Source organism: Rhagoletis zephyria, unplaced genomic scaffold (assembly GCF_001687245.7).
Source record: "Rhagoletis zephyria isolate East Lansing unplaced genomic scaffold, Rhagoletis_zephyria_1.1 Rzeph_scaffold_00543, whole genome shotgun sequence".
NCBI lineage: Eukaryota > Metazoa > Arthropoda > Insecta > Diptera > Tephritidae > Rhagoletis > Rhagoletis zephyria.
The window spans coordinates 24,921-43,238 of record NW_016157627.1 but is presented as its reverse complement, the minus strand read 5'-3'; the positions used below and the strand labels follow the sequence as shown (position 1 = coordinate 43,238).

Genomic DNA, 18,318 nt, shown 5'->3' with positions numbered 1-18,318 from the left:
TCAGCAAAGCAATTAGAGAATAAAAAAAAAAGAATTTGTAAACATGTATGTAATTATTTATTATATGTGCAGTTGAAAGCAGTATTTTAATTTAAGCACCTTACTTAAACGAAACCAAAATTTCCTATAAAGGGAAATTTTTATTTATAAAAAATGCATGCTAAATTAAGTGGAATTTTAGAGACTGGTGCCAAGTGGAAGGCTAAATGTACATTTTTGTGTTTTGTAAAGTCGATCGTTTAATACAAAATAATTTAAATTGCCTTATGCATTTGCAGCATTTACTAATATCGTAATTTCATGTAAACCGCTGTATAAATTTACCGTCTACATTTATAATTAAGTGCATAGTGATCAACAGCACAAAGCTTTTGGTTTTCTTGCGTCATTAGCTTTACTTTGTTGCGTTAAGCCGCGGTGGGTGCGTGACAAGCACACACACATACTCGTCTATGAGCTGAAAGCAGCACATGACATACATATACTATAATTTTTAATATCTCGTGTGCATGAAAACACATATACATATGTACATACATGCAAACATGTGCATACTCAGTCGTTTGACAGTTTAATCATTCAGTAAAAGGAAATTTGTATTTTGTAATAAGTTGGTAAATGACTGACAACATTGCCAGCTTAATTGAGTAGAAGACATTGTATAAAGCGTATGCATCTTTATGTTTGTATGTACTTATGTACATCTTATACTTTGTTGTTATTTTTCTTTTGCTTCGAGTGCTTACTTTAATTGAATTTTTTTCAACAACTTTTTATGCATACACTTTCCTATGCGAAAAAATTCATTTGTGGCAGTGTAGTTTCATAGACAACAAGGCGTATGAGTGCTCTACACATGAATTTCAGAGATGAAACTAAAAAAAACGAAATATAACCACTGCAAAGGTAAGTTAATTAATATTAAGCAAATGTTTACCTTTTCAATAGAGAAATTTTCAAGAATCTTTCGAGGAAAAGTAGAGCAGCTGAAGGCCAGAACTCGATGGCCATCAATCGTACCAAATACCGAACTATAGTAAGCTAGTTGACCACTCTGCTATGATAAGCTCAGAAATTTTCAATTAACTAAAATTCATCAGAATTTTGCTTCACCTACGAAAAATTGAAAACAATGTTTTTTCTTTGCAAAATCTTTCGATTAGAAAAACCTGTTGCCAACACAAAAGAAACTCAGGCCTACAATAACAGCCTAAACAACTTTATTTCCCCCCAACACACACAAAAAAACACACGCTTGCGCTCACATATCCTTAGGCTGCTTAACTAGATAAATTAGCGTAATGTTGTAATGACACTTCAATAACATGTCAGCCGAGAGTTGGCATCAAGAGGAAGAGTACCAGCCTATACCCAACTGCAGGTCGTAAAACAACCAAGAGTACAAAAGCACAACCAAAAGAAGTGAGTACTACTTGTACCAACAGAACCAGCACGCAACTGTGTCACATGTGTAAACACACCACACATTCGCCAGCAAGACAATGAAAGGCGCTGTTATGTGTACGTGACCAACCAACGCAAAGCAGCTGACCGGCCAACTGGTCGGTTGGTTGGATGGATGTTTGCTGAAGGACAGCAGCAATGGAGGCCAAATGTGTGTGTAACATTACTAGAGTACAGTATGTAGTTAGGAAAAAACTAGCATACACTTTGAAGGTGACTTCAGATATGGTCTCATATATGAGCTAGTTAATTTATTATGAACGCCGGACATACATTCATTTAGCTCTAATACTGGCTTGAGCTGATGATAACGAATAGGAGTTGTTGGTGTTGGTGTTGGTGTTGGTGTTCACGAGCGTATGAACGACTAGCTAGCATGTGTGAAACTTGTAGCAGGAGATGTGTTAAGCCGAAACTAAAGCGCTAACGCAAGGAAGTAAAGGCACTGAGAAAACGTGTACGATTATTTTCAATAAATTATAGCGACTTAGATAGTATCTATTTTTTTGTGCGAAAATGACCTAAAAGCAAATTACATTAGGAGAGATAAAATTAAGTGTCGCTTCAAAGTATGCATACTGGAGATTGCCTTAAGAATGGCGGCAGACCATTTTGAATACATACATATACGAGTATGTTGCGCTTAGAGAACGTAAAACGGTCTTCAAGCAGTTTTTTACGGTGAACATTGAAAAATGCGGTTCCAAAACTGTCTTCAAGTAGTAGTATACGGCGAATATCGTAAGCTGAAGGTGTTTAAATTACGCAAACTTTCTTCAAAAAGTAGTAGTTAAACAGTTAATATTGAAAACTGCATTTTTTAAATTTCCCAGAGGCAAATTGTTTTTTAAATGAATAAAATAATTTTTTTTTACAAATAAAAGCAAAAATCTAAAATTTCCCTTAGGGGGAAATTTCTTGGGAAATTTTTTATTTTGTTAATTTTCCAAATTTTGAAAACTTGGTTCCTATTTAGTTTAAAATTCACTTTTTCGGTAAACATATTGAGGTGACAGATGATTTACTGACCATATTTAAAGGCGACAAAAAAGCTTTTATATTTATTTTTGTTTAAATAAATAAAAATAAAATAGACCAAGTTGATCTGTATTTTTTTTCTAACGTGCGATTTAGGATTATGTGAAAAATCTGTTTTTATATACGGGAAATAAAAAGTGATTTTTTATGCACTTCCTTTTTTTGCAGACATTTAACTACTGCTTGCAGTTTCTCATTGGTTACAAAAGTATGTTTTTATTTGTAGTGTTAACATCATTAATCAATTTATTATATAAATACTTCATATTCTTCATCTTATTCTAATAATCATAGAATTTTTGTAATAAATCAAAATCTGGCAAATAAAAGCACTTGCGCATTGGACGTGTGAATACATGAGATTTACACGCACGAGGAATGATAAATATGTAGGTATTTGCAACAGTTTTGTATTAAGAGAAATTCAAGCACGAAATTTTTAGAAAAAAATTAAATTGTAATAAGCTCTCATCAGATTTTATGTACACGAGAATTTGGTTTTGATGACCTAGCTATGAATCAAAAAAAAATAATCAGTTTTAACATACATAAAACCGAAAGAAAACGCATGGAATTACGGGTAACTCTTTGCTCTTCTACCTCGAAAGGAATCGCCTATTGCGGAAATAAAAAGGAGGAAAATAGTGTAAATATAAAAATTATGACAGTTTCGATACTGATGTGAATTTGAAAAAAATTTCCCTAAAGGGAAAAATGGGGGGAAATTTTTTTATTTACTAAAATTTGAAAATTTGCTTATAACATGGATATGACGGCTAACTCTTGTTATTGTACCTTTAAAATAAAAATATCCTTAAAGAGAAATTTCGGGTATTTTTTAATTTAGCTATATTTAATAAATATATGCAAAAAAACTAAGCATTTTCTTTGAATTTTCAGCAAGTAAATTTTTAGGGAATTTTTCTAATTTTATGAATTTAACAAACCTATGTACATACTAAAAAACGTGTTTTTGGAGATTATTTTATAAGCTCGCATTTACAAACGAGTATACTCAGCTACTAATCAGAGAGATAATCCAATATTCGTAATGATTTGATTTTGAGCAAAAATTTTAATAGAAACACATTTTTTTTCATTACCAATTTTTGGAATTTCTCTTATTTCACGAAGCTTCCGTCCATGCCTGCCTATTGCATTGTACGCCTGCCTGCATCCTAAATCGCTAAACTTAACAATTTTAGTAAACTTAATCTGCCATTTTCTATGCAGTCCATATGTATGTATATGTTTCAGTTTGCTTATTTATATCCTTGCGACTTTCCGGGCAGCATTGTTTGCTTTGGCTTTCATGCTGTGCTTTGCTTACCAATCCGGCATGTCTTTGTGTCTTGCTGCTGAATAAGCCATCCCACAACATAGCTTTCCTTACCTATGCAAATTGCATACCAAAATCCCTGCTCTCTTCTCTGTCTGCCTAAGCTACTTACATATCTCTCAATCCTCGGCGCACTTCGTACCTACATACATATATGTAACCTTGCCTACTTGCTTCCAATATTGTTTGTATGCTTTGATGCCAAGTACAAGTCCTCTTTTTTAGTATATATCATTTTTGTTTTATCTTTTTACAGCTGTTTCTTTATTTATTCCGCTCGCTGTATTCCACTTCTACTTCAACGTCTTTAATCCTTTCGTTGCTGCACTTGAGACCACATTGCAAATATTTGCCCGACTTTTTTTGTCATTCTACTCTCTTTCCCTCTACTTTTACTCCCCTTGTCAGCTATGTAAATAATTTTGTCAGTTTCGTTTTTTGAAGGTTTTGAGATTAGATTTTTAAATTTTTCATTTTCAAAGGAAGTGGTATGGGAAATATTTGTTCATATAAAAAATGCATGAAAATGTCATTGTTTGCTTTTCCTTGACATAGTACATGTCTACATACAATGCATGCATACCGCCGAAATTTCCTAGAGCGCTTTTGCATTTAATATTGAATTGGAAAAATTTGTAATGAAGCTTATCATTTATTACTTTAACTCTTTTGTGCCTTCGTTAAAGAATTACAATGATTTAATTATGATTTGACTGTAAAGCAGATTTCATAGTTAACATTTTTTTTTTGTTATAACATCGCCAAAAAAATAATTTGTGTTTTCGCTTTAGAACAAAGAAATTGTTCGTGTTCAGCTTTTTGCAAAGTAATTCGCAACAGGGAAATTGCAGATTCTGAAACTTTTCTTTGATTTTCACATAAATAATCAAAACTTTTAGCGTTTCTTTGTTTTCAGTATTTTGCAAAAAAAAATTCCCAAAAGGGGAATTTTAGAGATTTTGATATTACCGCTTATAGAAATCACAATTTTAAGCACTCGATCTTGAGGCAGAATTATGAAAATTACCTTAAGTAAAATCTTGGGAAGTTTTCGCTTTAGAACGAACTACTTTAATTACTGTGATGGGTTCGAAAACTTACCTTACTAAAAGCTTTTAGTAGCTAGCACACTCTAGTCACTAAGAACAGCTTATTTGTTGTTTGTGTCTACTTTAAAAGAAATTTATTTTTTGTTTTAACTCTTAATAAAATAAATTCTCGAAAGGAAAATTTTCTAATTCAGTTGAAAATTTTCGAATTCAGTTGAAAATTTTGCTTGATTCACGCTGAGAATAAGCATGATTTTTCGAGAACGATTTTTTAAACAAAATTTTAAAATTTCCCTCAAGGAAAGTTTTCGGGAAATTTGCGCTTCAAAGCCAAATATAAAAATTCCGGTTGATGGTGACAAATTTTACTTTACTAAAAGATTTTAGCAGCTAGTACACTCTGAGCACTAAGAACAACTTATTTGTTGTTTGTATGTACTTTAAAAGAAATTATTTCTTTTTTTGTTTATTTTAAGTTTTAAAAACTAAATTCTAGAAAGGGAAATTTTCTAATTCTAGCTGAAAACATTGTTTGATCCACGTTTAGAATAAGCATGATTTTTCGAGAACGATTTTTAAGCAATATTTTAAAAATTCCCTCAAGGGAAATTTTCGGGAAATTTAGGCTTCAGAGCCAAATATTAAAGTTCCGTTCGATGGTTAAAAATTTAACTGTACTAAAAGATTTTAGCTACCTGGCACACTCTTAGCACTTAGTTGAGCCAAAATAAAAGCAAAAACGGCAATCGAAATTAGTTTTCACTGATTAAAGTCAGCTGAAAGTTTAAAGGGAAAAAATATACTTCAAAGAAAATAATAATGAAAAACAAATTCATGCACGAAAAAATGAAAAAGCGAAAAACTCAAAAGGTCAGCCAATCTGCATGCATGCCACTTAGCTACTTCAGTTAGTTTACCAAGCACCTCGGTGGTAGCTAAGTAACAAAAGGTCATGAGAAGTGCGAAAAGGATAATTTCACACATTCCCATACAATATCATGTAAATAGAATTTTTCAAAAAGGATATTTTTGCACATGAATTGTGTGTGAATGTAGTGGCTTTAGAAGAAACCTTGCTTAACTTACACAGTAAGATAATTTTAAATTGGGTTTCATCTGTGAAAACACACATTGGTGCAAATATGTATGTATATACGTGCATCTGGATTCATAAATGTTTATATGCGATTGAAAAAGGATACCTTTACACCCTTTGCACCAAAAAAAATTAGTACAGCTAAGATGTATAAGTTTCAAAAGTTATTTCATTGTTACGGGTATAGTAAAAAGTGGAGTAAATAATTTTTTTATTTACTTGTACTGGAAAGAAAGAGACCTGTAAACAAAAATTTAAACATATAAAGGTTAATATTTGTGCCAAACGTTGTCCTTGGACAAGTTTAAGACTCGAATTTCTGAACATTGTATGGCAAAGATGCTGAGCAAGCAAGGAAAAATTTGTGGGGATTTTTTTTTCATGAATTCATGACTCTAATGTCAGTAATACGAATATCTTACACATTCATGGATTACACGTTAGTTAAGATAATTCTTCATCGACTTAGACATGGACATCGATTTTCATGCCGCAAACGTGAGTTTAAGATAAATTTCCCTTGTGGGAAATTTTTGGGAAATTTTTTGGTGCAAAGCAGAACAATTTTTAGGAAAAATTTTCCTTTAAAAAAAGGGGAAATTTTTCGAATCAACTAAATTTATTGATTACATGCATATATATATAAACTATTTTTAATATAAATTTTCCCCAGGGAATTTTTCTTATTTTACTAAATTCACCACTAAATAAATTGCAAATTTTACGCATCTTTAGCAATCGATCTTGCAAACAATTTTCCATAAAGAAAAATTTGGGCGAAATTTTTTAAATCAACTCAATTAGTCACATGACAACTGGTGTAAATTCGTCAACTTTTTTTACATAGACATCAACCGTAACTATGTAAAGAACGCTTTAAAGAGCACCAAACTATTCCTTCATAAATCTCATTTATTCCCCTCCAAATTGCACAATTACGACTTTATACTCTTCCATAAATTTTAATTATACTTTATGTTCGTAAACTAAAAATAAATTACATTATTTATTACTCCAAATAAGTAAGCATACGTATTTATGACTTGACGGTTGTGTTATATTTTCAAACATAATTCTTCATTCGCACCCGAACACAAACACGCAGACGAACACTCACAAAATAGAAAATGACATGCACAAAAACTGTTTTGCACGCCTGGAAAGTGCAACAGCAACTGACGTCATTCGCTTTTATGCAGAATGCTTTATGGCTTTTGAGATGTACTACATATGTATGTACGTACGTAGTTGGATATTGTTTTGCACACATATACAAACATGTGCGTGCGAGTGTGTTGTTTCATTTACTAAGTTGCATTTTTATTTTGGCAGAGAAAAGTTTACAATTAAGTATTTACATTTTGACGTCATTAATATGCTGTGAAAGCCATTTGGAAAGCTGTGAAGTGTTGAAATGATAACGCGGTTTTAAAATTTTTTCTGGAGAAAAAATGTGTGAAAGAAATGTATGTAAATAAAATTACTTAGTGAAAATTTACAAAATTAAACCTAGGTACGAAATAGGAAAACTAAATTTTAATTTTGATTAAGAGATAATAAATATTTCCTTGGGTGCGAGAGTTGAAAACTTTTTCTTGAACAAGTTATTGAAAAATTGTTTAAAGGTGCTTTATTTAGAATATTATTGGGGGACTAAATCTTTTTGTTTTTTTTTGCAAAATTGCCGAAAGGGAAAATTTACAAATTTTGGTTTTTATTTGATTTTATGCTTGAATTGAACGTGATTCTTAGTGATATATTTTTTTTAATGCAAAATTTCAAAATTTTCCGAAAGAGAAATTTTTGGGAAATTTTTATTTTGAGATAAATTTCCAAATTCTTATCGAATGTTATGAATTTTACGTATTTCATACTGATATGTACTTAACATATTGCACTCTAAATCAAAAAGAGCTCATATTGAAAAAGGAAATATTTTTTTTCCATCACATATGTACGTTATATCCAACGTCCGCTGACATTTCTTCTTCATTATCATCTTTTTTAACTGGAAAAATTCTATTAATACTGTTTTTGTTTTGCTTGCGTCGCTTGCGCTGCATCAACAACTTTTTGCCTCTCCTGAACATTTGAAATTTTTTTAAGTGTAGCGTAAAGCTAAGTTTTCAACGCATGTGTTTAAAATAAAATTAAATAATTAAAAACAAAGTTTTTTGGCAGAAATTCAAAAAATAAAGATATAACCCTGTAAATTAATACAATTGCAGTGCATCCTGTACTTTAAATATGAACTTTCTTTTTGTGAAGCAGTGAATACTGAAATTGCCTAAATTTTTGGATATTTTGATTAACAAAATGTGTCCATTCAACGTGATGCAAAATTTCAAAATTTCCTAAGTAGGGAAAATTTTCGGGAAATTTTTAATTTAAGATAAATATTGAAAATCTGATCGATGATAATAAATTTTATGCTATTAAATATTTACCACGATAGTAACATGATTGTATCGTATTCGTTTATAAAAATAATTCAAAATACTTCCATTTATTGAGTTAAGAAAAAACGATTTAATTCGGGTAAAAAATGAGGATATATTTGGTCAGCGGTCACGAATGATTTGCCGATTGGGTTTACAAACCTGCTCTTCAGTATTGGGGCAAAAAAATTTAGGCATTTTATAATTGGATGAAGTTGCCATAGTGCTCATCATTACCAAATATATATGTATATACCAGTCTAAGGCACTCTACACACATTTTTTTAGATATAGTTTAAAGAAAAATCATTCCACTGCAGAACCATTCCTCCAAAATTATTTCTTAAACATTATAGTTGCAATATGTTGGTTTCATTTTTTTTACACAATTATTGCTTTGCTTTTGTTACAAAAATAAATTTACTTGAAACGAAATATTTTCTCATAAATTTCTACTCAGTGAAAATTCCAATACTACATTTAAACAATTTGATGTGATCTCATAAACTTAAATGGTCCATGGATCCTTTCAGAGAAAATTATTTGCAATATTTGCCGCATTATTAAAAAAAATATATATATTCTTTTATGATGACCTCTGAGCAAAATGAAAAGCCTGCAGCCCGCAGCCTACACACTCGATCATACTCCTCCACACTGCATTATCTGCACTCTCCTTAATTGTGATTGAAGCGCTTTTTCAACTCTGCCTGCCTGATTGCAAGTAATTTCATATATTTCGCGTGCATTGCGAAATGAAATGAAATAATGGAGCCACACACAGATAATAAATATATATATGTATAAGCAAATAACAAAAATGCAAGAAATACAAAGCAAGTTTCCAATCTAACCTCAAGAAAGGAAACGCCAACTGAAAATGGCTAAACCACGCGCAGGCAAACATACATGCACACATATATATATACAGTGGCGGTCAAAAATGGATGAATGGTGTTTAGTTTTTAATAACAGAAACTGTCAAATTTTATACAGAACTTTGAAAAATTGCACAAACTTTTATCTAAATTTCGAGCTTTTTAACCAGGTTTTTAGAAATTTTTTGTGTATGCAGTTAACAAGGTTAAAAAATTATAGTTAAACAAGTGCAAGTTTTGAGCGGCTAAAGAAAAGCATTGATTTTTAATAACTTTTTTTTTTGTTGACAGCATTTTGCACTTCTTTTTTCAAAATAAACATGAATTTCTTATGGAAGAATATGCGCAAGACCGTTTGCAAAAAAAAAATAAAAAAAGTCAACGTCAGTTTTCCTAAATTTCGCAAATTTTAATTTCGCAAAACCGTAAAAGCCGTCTGCAAAACAAAAATTATTAAAAATGAAAGCCGCTCAAGACTTGCACTTATTTTACTAGAATTTTATAAGCATGCTAACTGCATACCCAAAAAAATTCTAAAAATTCTGGTTAAAAAGCCCGAAATTTAGATAAAAATTTGTTAAAGTTCTGAATAAAGTTTGAAAGTGTGGTTTATATGGTTTTTGTTAAAGCATGAACCATATTTTTATAAACAAATATCAAAAAAAGTTTTAGCTTGAAAAATATTGTAAATATTAAAAGTTATTTTTGACCGCCACTGTATGTATCTACATAATACAGGCTCTCAACATGTTCCGCTGCCGCTTGCAATTTAACCACTTGTTGTATTTATTGTAGCTATCTTTGCCGCCAACGTTTGTAGCCGCAAGGAGTAACTCCATTGAAGAAATGGCCGCAGGATTGTTAGAGAAGTGCGACGCTTCCGTTGAGGGTTTAAAGGAAATTGCTTTTTGAGTTCTCGCAAGCCAACAATGTATGTATTCACCTTGTGTCTGTTGATAGAGCATATCACTGCGTGTGTGTGTGTCTGTGTGTTATTGAAAAGCTGGCTATGCAAAGGTTGCCAAAGAAAGTGAGTGGCACTCATTGTTGTTTGCTGTTTGCAGTTTTCTTTGCTTCTACCTTCGAGTAGTAACTTTTCTCATCCTTTCATTGCAGGTGGAAAAAAACTGAATAAAAATTCAGCAGTTGGGCACTTTGCAGGCGCACAGACAAAGATGTGGGGCTCTTTTTTTAACTTTAGTAACACTTGCACGCTGGTTGATTACTTTCAGCTCTCTTCCTATTTTATTAAGCAAAGCACTAGCGTAGATTTCGTTCACTTCTAACATTGGCAAACATTCTTCTTTATTTATTTACCTCCTAGATTTTTTTGAGCCATTTTCTAGCAAGAATATAGTTTTTATATGAGGCTATATCTTGTATTATTTAGTGCGGATCTAAAATTTTCATTTTTTTATAGAAAAACGATGTCTTGTCTTTTCTTAAAAATATGGGATTTTTGTAGGTAATAACTCATTAAAATTTTCCTAAGGGGAAGCTTACAAGTTTTATTTTTCTACTTGAATTAAACGTGACTTTTAGTATTCTATATTTTTAAGTAAAATTTTTAAAATTCCCATAAGGGAAATTTTTTGGGTAATTTTTATTTTACGATATATATTCAAATTCTGATCTATGTATACGTTTTCTACAATTTTTAATGAATTTGCCAATACATAAATTATGTACAGACATACCAAAACTGCAATAAATCGTCAAAATACTAAAACATTAAAAATGTCATTGTCTTTAAAGAGTCGAAGTATGCAATATTTTTATTTTTAAAGCCCCCATGGCCAAACACGCCGTCCACTAAATTTACATAGGAATTTTATTTTTAGTTCCATTCAAACGAGCCGTATACCCAAATCACATTTATATGCTAAAATAAAATTCGCACTCTCCTACAATCGTACGTGCGCTCCGCACAGACTACTTTACTCCGCTGATCAAGCGCAAGCAATGTGTTTAATTGGCAAATTGTCTACAAGGAATCAACACATCAGAGATGTCGAAGCACACATGCGTAAACGTTCAATACCCAGAGTGTACCGAGGTTGTAAATACGTGCGTAATAAATTTTGTATGAAAATATTATTTTTAAATTCGAACATTTTTAAACGATAATCAAATATAAAGTATTCACTTTTACTATGCATTATTTCCCTCAGTGTACGTATGTAAGCCTGATGGGAAATCATCGGATCATGCCAAACTACCTTTCTTTGCCTTTGCCTAGAGAAATTAGATTTTTTCCAAACATAATTTTACACAGAGTTGGCACTCATACAGAAAATAATGGAAAATAATTTTAAATTAATTATAAACAATCCGAGATCCAGCCTAAAAACACCTTACATTTAAAACCACGTAAACAAAAAGATATTTTGGGTAGAGTTGCAAACGACCAAAACGCCAAGCATATAAAAAGCATATCTCGAGCAGTATTGCCATGTGTTTGAAAAATTAAAAAAAAAAATTTTACTTATGAAAATTATCGAAACCAATGATATTTTTCTGACATGCAGAATTATTTTTTGAGTAGAGTTGCCAACTCTGAGGAAAAAGGAGTTAATAAAAAAAAATATTTACCACGCAAGTAAAATAAAAAAACGATATTTGCGTCAAGCGAAAATTTCGGAGGAAGGTTAGATTAAAAGACCTTTGACAGGGTTGCCATGCATACGAGAAATGAAAACTGTTTCAATAGGTTAAAAGTGAAAAATATTTTAATATGAGCCGCTGTGGTGCAGTGGTAAGCAGTGCGCGCTTCCACTCCACAACGCCTGGGTTCAAACCCTGGTCAAAGCAACATCGCAAAAATATAGAAAAAAGATTTTTTCTTAACAGCGGTCCCTCGGCAGGCAATGGCAAACCTCCGAGTGTATTTCTGCCATGAAAAACAGCTTCTCATAAATATACAATCGCCGTTCGGAGTCGGCGTAAAACTGTAGGTCCCTCCGCTTTGTGTGATAACATCAAGGCGCACGCCACAAATCGGAGGAGAAGCTCGGCCAAACACTAACATATGTGTAAGCGCCAATCTATTTTATTATTATTATTATTATGAGCATGAAAGAAATTAAGGTGAAACAAAATATCTAAATATCTACAAAAAATTTAGAGCAGAGTTGCCAGATGTTAAAAGAACTAAATTTATTTTATGAACTTATATCAAGATTTAAGCTTATTTAAACATAACACTGTGAAAGTCAAGAAGAAAGCTTTGGAGCTATGTATGTTTGAACTAGGCGTAGTTTTGAACAAGATTGTCGTGTTTTGAAAAAATACAAATAGTAAAACAAAGGCCATTTCATTGTTATTTAATTTTATATTGAATATACTAACTAGTGCGATTAATTGCAAGGCGCAAGAAGCATTTTACTGCATTTGAATATAAAATAATTTTTTAATAGAGTTGCCAACTAACAATTAATTAATAATTATAATGCTAATATGTATTTGTTTATTTTCCAGGCCAGTTTCCAATTTATATTTGGGTTAAAAAAAGGAAATAAATGTTTGCTTTTTTAATTAAGAGCTCCTAGAATAACCTAATAATAATAATATTTTGGCACAGCGGCCGACAGTATTTAAATATATATTCTGCAATATGTAAAGTAAATTTTTTGGTAGAGTTGCCAATTATAAAAAACTTCAAAAATAAATAAATTTGCAAAATAATAGTTGTACCAGCATTTTTACTAGCTTTAAACGGCCTAGTACTGGCTAGCAAGAGAATAACACTAAATAAAACTTCGTATAAGCACACAAATCAAGTGGATTTTTGTCAAGAAAAAGTCTTTTATATTTTCTCTTTAACTCACATCATGGTTGCCAAGCCAGATTTTTGAAATAAGTTGCTATCATGCTCAAAAGTCATGTATGTAGCTGCCATTCAAAGCACTCAGATTTCGCTAGAAATCATAGCCGAGTATTATACAAAACTTATTAAAACACTTTAGAAGCTCGAGCAAACAATTGAAATTGTGTACATATGTAGATATTTACATGTTAAAATGCATATACGCATTAGTAGGTATGTCTGTTGGTAAAATACCGAAAGTATCGATTATATATTTCAACAAAAAATTACGAACTCATCACAAAATCAATTGCAAACGTATGCAACGAAGTGTAAACAAAGATAAATATTAATACATACATACACACATACTTACTTTCATTGTTACCTTTAACTAAACAAAGCAAGTGATTTCTGAAAATTTTTTAGGCACTTCAAAACAAAATTAAATAGGCAGACATATCTACACACATACATACGTTCATACATAAATATATATTACATATACATATGTACACACTGTGGCGAAAATATAAATAGGGACTCGATATTTCAACAAGTTTGGCCATTTTCCTTTTGTTTATTTAATGTTAGTACCAGGTTGATAGCAGATTTGGATAGCTTTAACGAAATATTTTTGGGGAAATAACAAAAAAAATTGGATTTTGATATCTATTAAATAAATTTCTTACCCCAAAATTTAGGTGGCAACTCTGTTCCGAAATACGCTGGAATGAATGGTGCTTATCTTGAGCGTATATGTACTGTGTGCATATACATAAAAATTTCTGATTGAAATTAACAAAAGAAAAATTAGTATTACATGCTGAGTGAAATTAACAAAATAAAAATTTGTATTGCATAGAAGCGTGGTAACCCTGATGAAAAATATTTTCGGACCAAAGTTCTCAACAATACCTTTCAATTGATATCCATAATGCGATGTTTTAGATAAATTGAATCGAAAAAAGGTGGCAACCTTACACTATTATCCTAAGTGATAACATTTTGTATACAGGGAAAGCATTGTTTAAGAATCTTCTCTTGGTGCCCATGATTAGTCATATTTTACTTTTTTTCTGCCTATTCAGATAACCTTAAAATGCAAAATATTACCTGTGTACCAAATTTCATGAAAATCGTTGGAGCGGTTTCCGATAACCCCATGGATATATATATATTATATTATATGTATTTAAGCTTTTTTTAGATATCTACGAGATTTTGAGTATGCAGTTTTGTAGTCCTTTCAGCAAAAGTGCAAGTTAGAAGTAGCTAAGATTTAATGTGCTGCAAATTTTCTCCGTTTAAAAAAATTTTGTACATAGTTCGGATGGCAAAAATGCGAAACAACGTCAAGAAAAAAAATTATCAAAAATCTACGGTATTTCGTAGCCAATTTAAATTTGCACTTTATTGTGCTAATATTTAAGCCACTATAAAACTGCATATCAAATTAAACATTTTGAAAATTGTATGCAATTTTGTTCACTTTCGTCGAATTTTCGTAATTTTTGTACGAGCTTTGAGATTCCGACTTATATGGTATTAGTAGAAAAATAGCTAAACCTATTCCTTTGTCCGACACTGTCTCTATATGAACACATTTAATATTAATAACAAATATTTAAAAGACAAGTGGTTAAAATGACACTCAAGTCACACTTGTATATTTTAACAAATATTTATGTATATGTCTAACTTTATAAGTTAAATACACATTTAATGAAAGTGTCGCAAGAAATTAAAAAAAAAGTAAATAAAAAATCGAGTTTTCCTTAAATAAGGTTTCTAGCCGCAAGATAAGGCCAAACAAGGGCACTTCATTGTGCTTCTACTACTACACATATACCTGTGCGTCTATATGTACTTATGTATATGCCTATATGTACACATATATACATATGTAAGTAAATGCACGCGAACCCCTACCGAAGTACTCGAGGGTGCTGTAGCTTATCCAGTTTTCCCGACGCCACCGCACCACTTTCACGCTTGGAAATTATCGATTCAGGCTAACCTAAAATTTCACAGGTTGCCTTACTTTGGTAGGTGTCTAAAATAAATAAAACAGGCGAAAATAAACAATCAATAAACAGCTATGTACGCTTTAAAGATAAATATGTACTACAGGGCGTATACTTGTTGCGTCGAGCTGGAAAATTTTTTTAGCAGAAGTGTAAATGATTTTTGCCACATTCAATGGAGGTGAGCGCGATGGAGCAAGAAAACTGAGTACCAGATATATTAGTATTCAATCCCTAGTTCATAATTGCATGCTAGTTTAATAAAGCAGTTGTGGCTATAAAATATTCAGGCCAGCTTCCATCTACTTGGCTTGGAACTCACGAGTTGTACAATCGAAAATCAGAAAATGAGTCAATGTCTGTAAGTTAGCTACAAAAACCAGCAATGAAATGTTTATCGCTTGTATCTGATCGCCTAAAAGCATTAAAACGCACTATTTGATAATGTACTTAGATTGCGTACATATATATAAAAAAAAAATATAAAAATCATTGCGAAGTCTTAAGTATTAAGGAAGGAACAAAGTTTGCGACTCGAAGGCATACTCTCGCAGTTTCAATGCGATCAAAAAGGAGATAAGAAAATCATTGTGCTGGCCTCTTGATTGAGGAGATGTCCTTCTAAGTAGCCGCTCTTCCAAGTTTTCTGAATAATCTACATAGAAAAGGGCTACACTTCAAGCATTCTTGAAATTTCAAATAGTTGCTTACTTTCCAGGTTGTAGCATTATCGAGGGAATCGCAAACTTCCTGTCAGCCATCACTATCACGTACAGGCGTGCCAGTCCAGTCGTTTGAAGAGTAACAGCAGGGAAAATAGTAGTAGTAGCCATACCTCAAAGAACAATAGCCACACTGGAATTCTAGCTAATGAAAATTTTCAACTCCAAGGTTCTCCTCTGATATGCACATAACAATGTCATGGAAAGGAGTAAGAATTGTTTTCATCTCTAAAGGCTGGCAAAAAACACTGCCAAATCTTTTCAACCTAACAGCCTCTCTACGTTTCTCTTCAAGTTAATGGAGCGAATTTTTCGGCTAAGCTGCCGTTTTTGAATGTGGAAAGCGTCTAAACAATTTGTAGCTTAATCTGCTATAAGATCCACCACTCAGTTGATCCTAAGAGATCCCTAGCTCGAGTTTTTCATCTGATGCAGTAGAGAATTTTGAGATATGCAAGTTAAGTCATTCACAAGGCAACGCCTTGGTTCAGACAGTAGTGGAATTCTGACAATCGCTACGCAAAATTATTTTCGCTAAAATTCTCTCAGTGAAAAGCAGTGCACTTTTGCACCAGTGGGTTCAGCTGAAACGTGAAGGAGGGTAGTAGCAAATGTCTTCAAGGAAGACCGGAGAAAATATTATAGCAAAACTTCCAAGGTTTTCATGGTATTACAGGATTCTTGTTGCCTAAAGAAACACTACTAATATTTATAAACCATAAATACATATATATACATACAAAGATATTGTAACTTAATACTTACAAGCTGTTGAATGGCGAGCTCTGGTATGAGAATTTTCTGTAACGAAAAAATAAATAAAATTTAAAAGGAAGCAGAGAAAATACAAAATAAATATTATTATGCTAAATAACTGTCTAAGCTTATTTTCGAAATTGATAAGCTACATACGCGCATGCAAACATAACCACATAAACGCATGGGCCTCTGAAATTAAAAAGCTATCGACGAAATTCTGTTTAATTTATTGTCAGATATTAAAATTTCTCAATTGCTTTTATTATTTTTCAGACCTCTCTCTCAATACTCTTAAAGGCTTTAAAGAACACATTGCAAAGTACTGAGGACTGATATCCTGCTGTGCGTAAAATTGCTTTTTCTTTTACATGAAAGACAGGCCACGTAGCAAGTGCTTCCGATAGGCGGAGAAGGTTGAAGGCGAAAGAGATTAAACATTATGAAAAGCCAAAACTACAAATTCAGGTGAAATATAAAATTAAATTAAATAAAAAAAAAACAAAGTAAAATAAAGTTAAAAGAAATAAATTAAAATGAAATAAAATAAAATAAAATAAAAATAAAATAAAATAAAATAAAATAAAATAAAATAAAATAAAATAAAATAAAATAAAATAAAATAAAATAAAATAAAATAAAATAAAATAAAACAAAATAAAATAATAAAATGAAATAAAATAAAATAAAATATAATAAAATAAAATAAAATTTGGGAAAATTTGGAAAAAAAGAATATGAAGCATAAAAAAGAAGAAAAGAATATAGAATATAAAAAAAGATAAAATTAAATAAAACCAATTAAAATAATTTATAAGATTCACCTAATTATTGTATAAATGGGGCTATGTGCGGTATTTACACTTTTATTTATACTACATAGTAGCCATTGCATGCCACTTAAATGAGCTTCAAGACTACCACCAAAGGGCCGAAAGCCTGCAGATGTTCATTATGTGAGTGATTTAATGGCATTTTGGTTATCTTTTCATTATAAATCTATAAAAAAAAAATTAAATAAATTAAACAAAATAAAACAAAAGGGATAGAAAACAAAAATAAAAAACATGGAATGAAATAAAACAAAAAGTAAATAAAAACAAAAAATAAACAAAATACTATAGTGAAAAAATAAAATAAAATCAAATTACATGCACTATAAAAATAAATATGTATGCTGAAATTTGTGCATTTCTTTTTGTTTTTGAATTTTTAAACTAAGCGTTATATTTTCAATTTCAAAAATCACAGCCGCAGTGGGTCCTTAACTTGTATCTTAAATTTCAATCGTGTTTTGCAAATTAATGATGTACAAAATTCTATTAAAATATGAAATCACATTTTACAAAAAATCAATTGTAATGATGCGCGGCGAGACAACCAAATATCGCACAAAAATTGCATTGTTTGTGGAGAGCGAGTGTGTGGTTATGTCTGTCTGACGCTCCCTTTGTCATGGCCATTTCGATATTTAAACTGTTTTCATGCGCCGGAAAGCAAAAAAAAAAAAAAACGTACGTACAGATGTTAATCCCTTGTCCCTCACAAACACACACACACACAATCCTCCCTTCGCATTTCCATTGCTTTGCACCATTTAACTGCCGTACGCTCGGAGACAGTTTGCTAGCCAGTCGACCACCTTCTTCTCAACACCTGTGAGCGCGCGCTAGCGCCCGACAGTTGTTTTACGCGGTTTACATACA

General features: G+C 31.5%; 1 protein-coding gene across 2 annotated transcripts in view; it reads right to left on the bottom strand.

The window, feature by feature from the left end:
- The window catches only part of Pde9 (phosphodiesterase 9), a 189,689-nt gene that overhangs the window by 148,656 nt on the left and 22,715 nt on the right, over positions 1-18,318 (bottom strand). The window contains exon 2 of one of the 2 annotated variants that reach the window (XM_017612446.1): positions 16,622-16,657. The exons of the other annotated variant lie outside the window; for it this stretch is intronic. The gene's annotated coding sequence lies outside the window, so the exon portion shown is untranslated. The remainder of the gene's footprint in view (positions 1-16,621; positions 16,658-18,318) is intronic. 2 annotated transcript variants of the gene reach the window in all.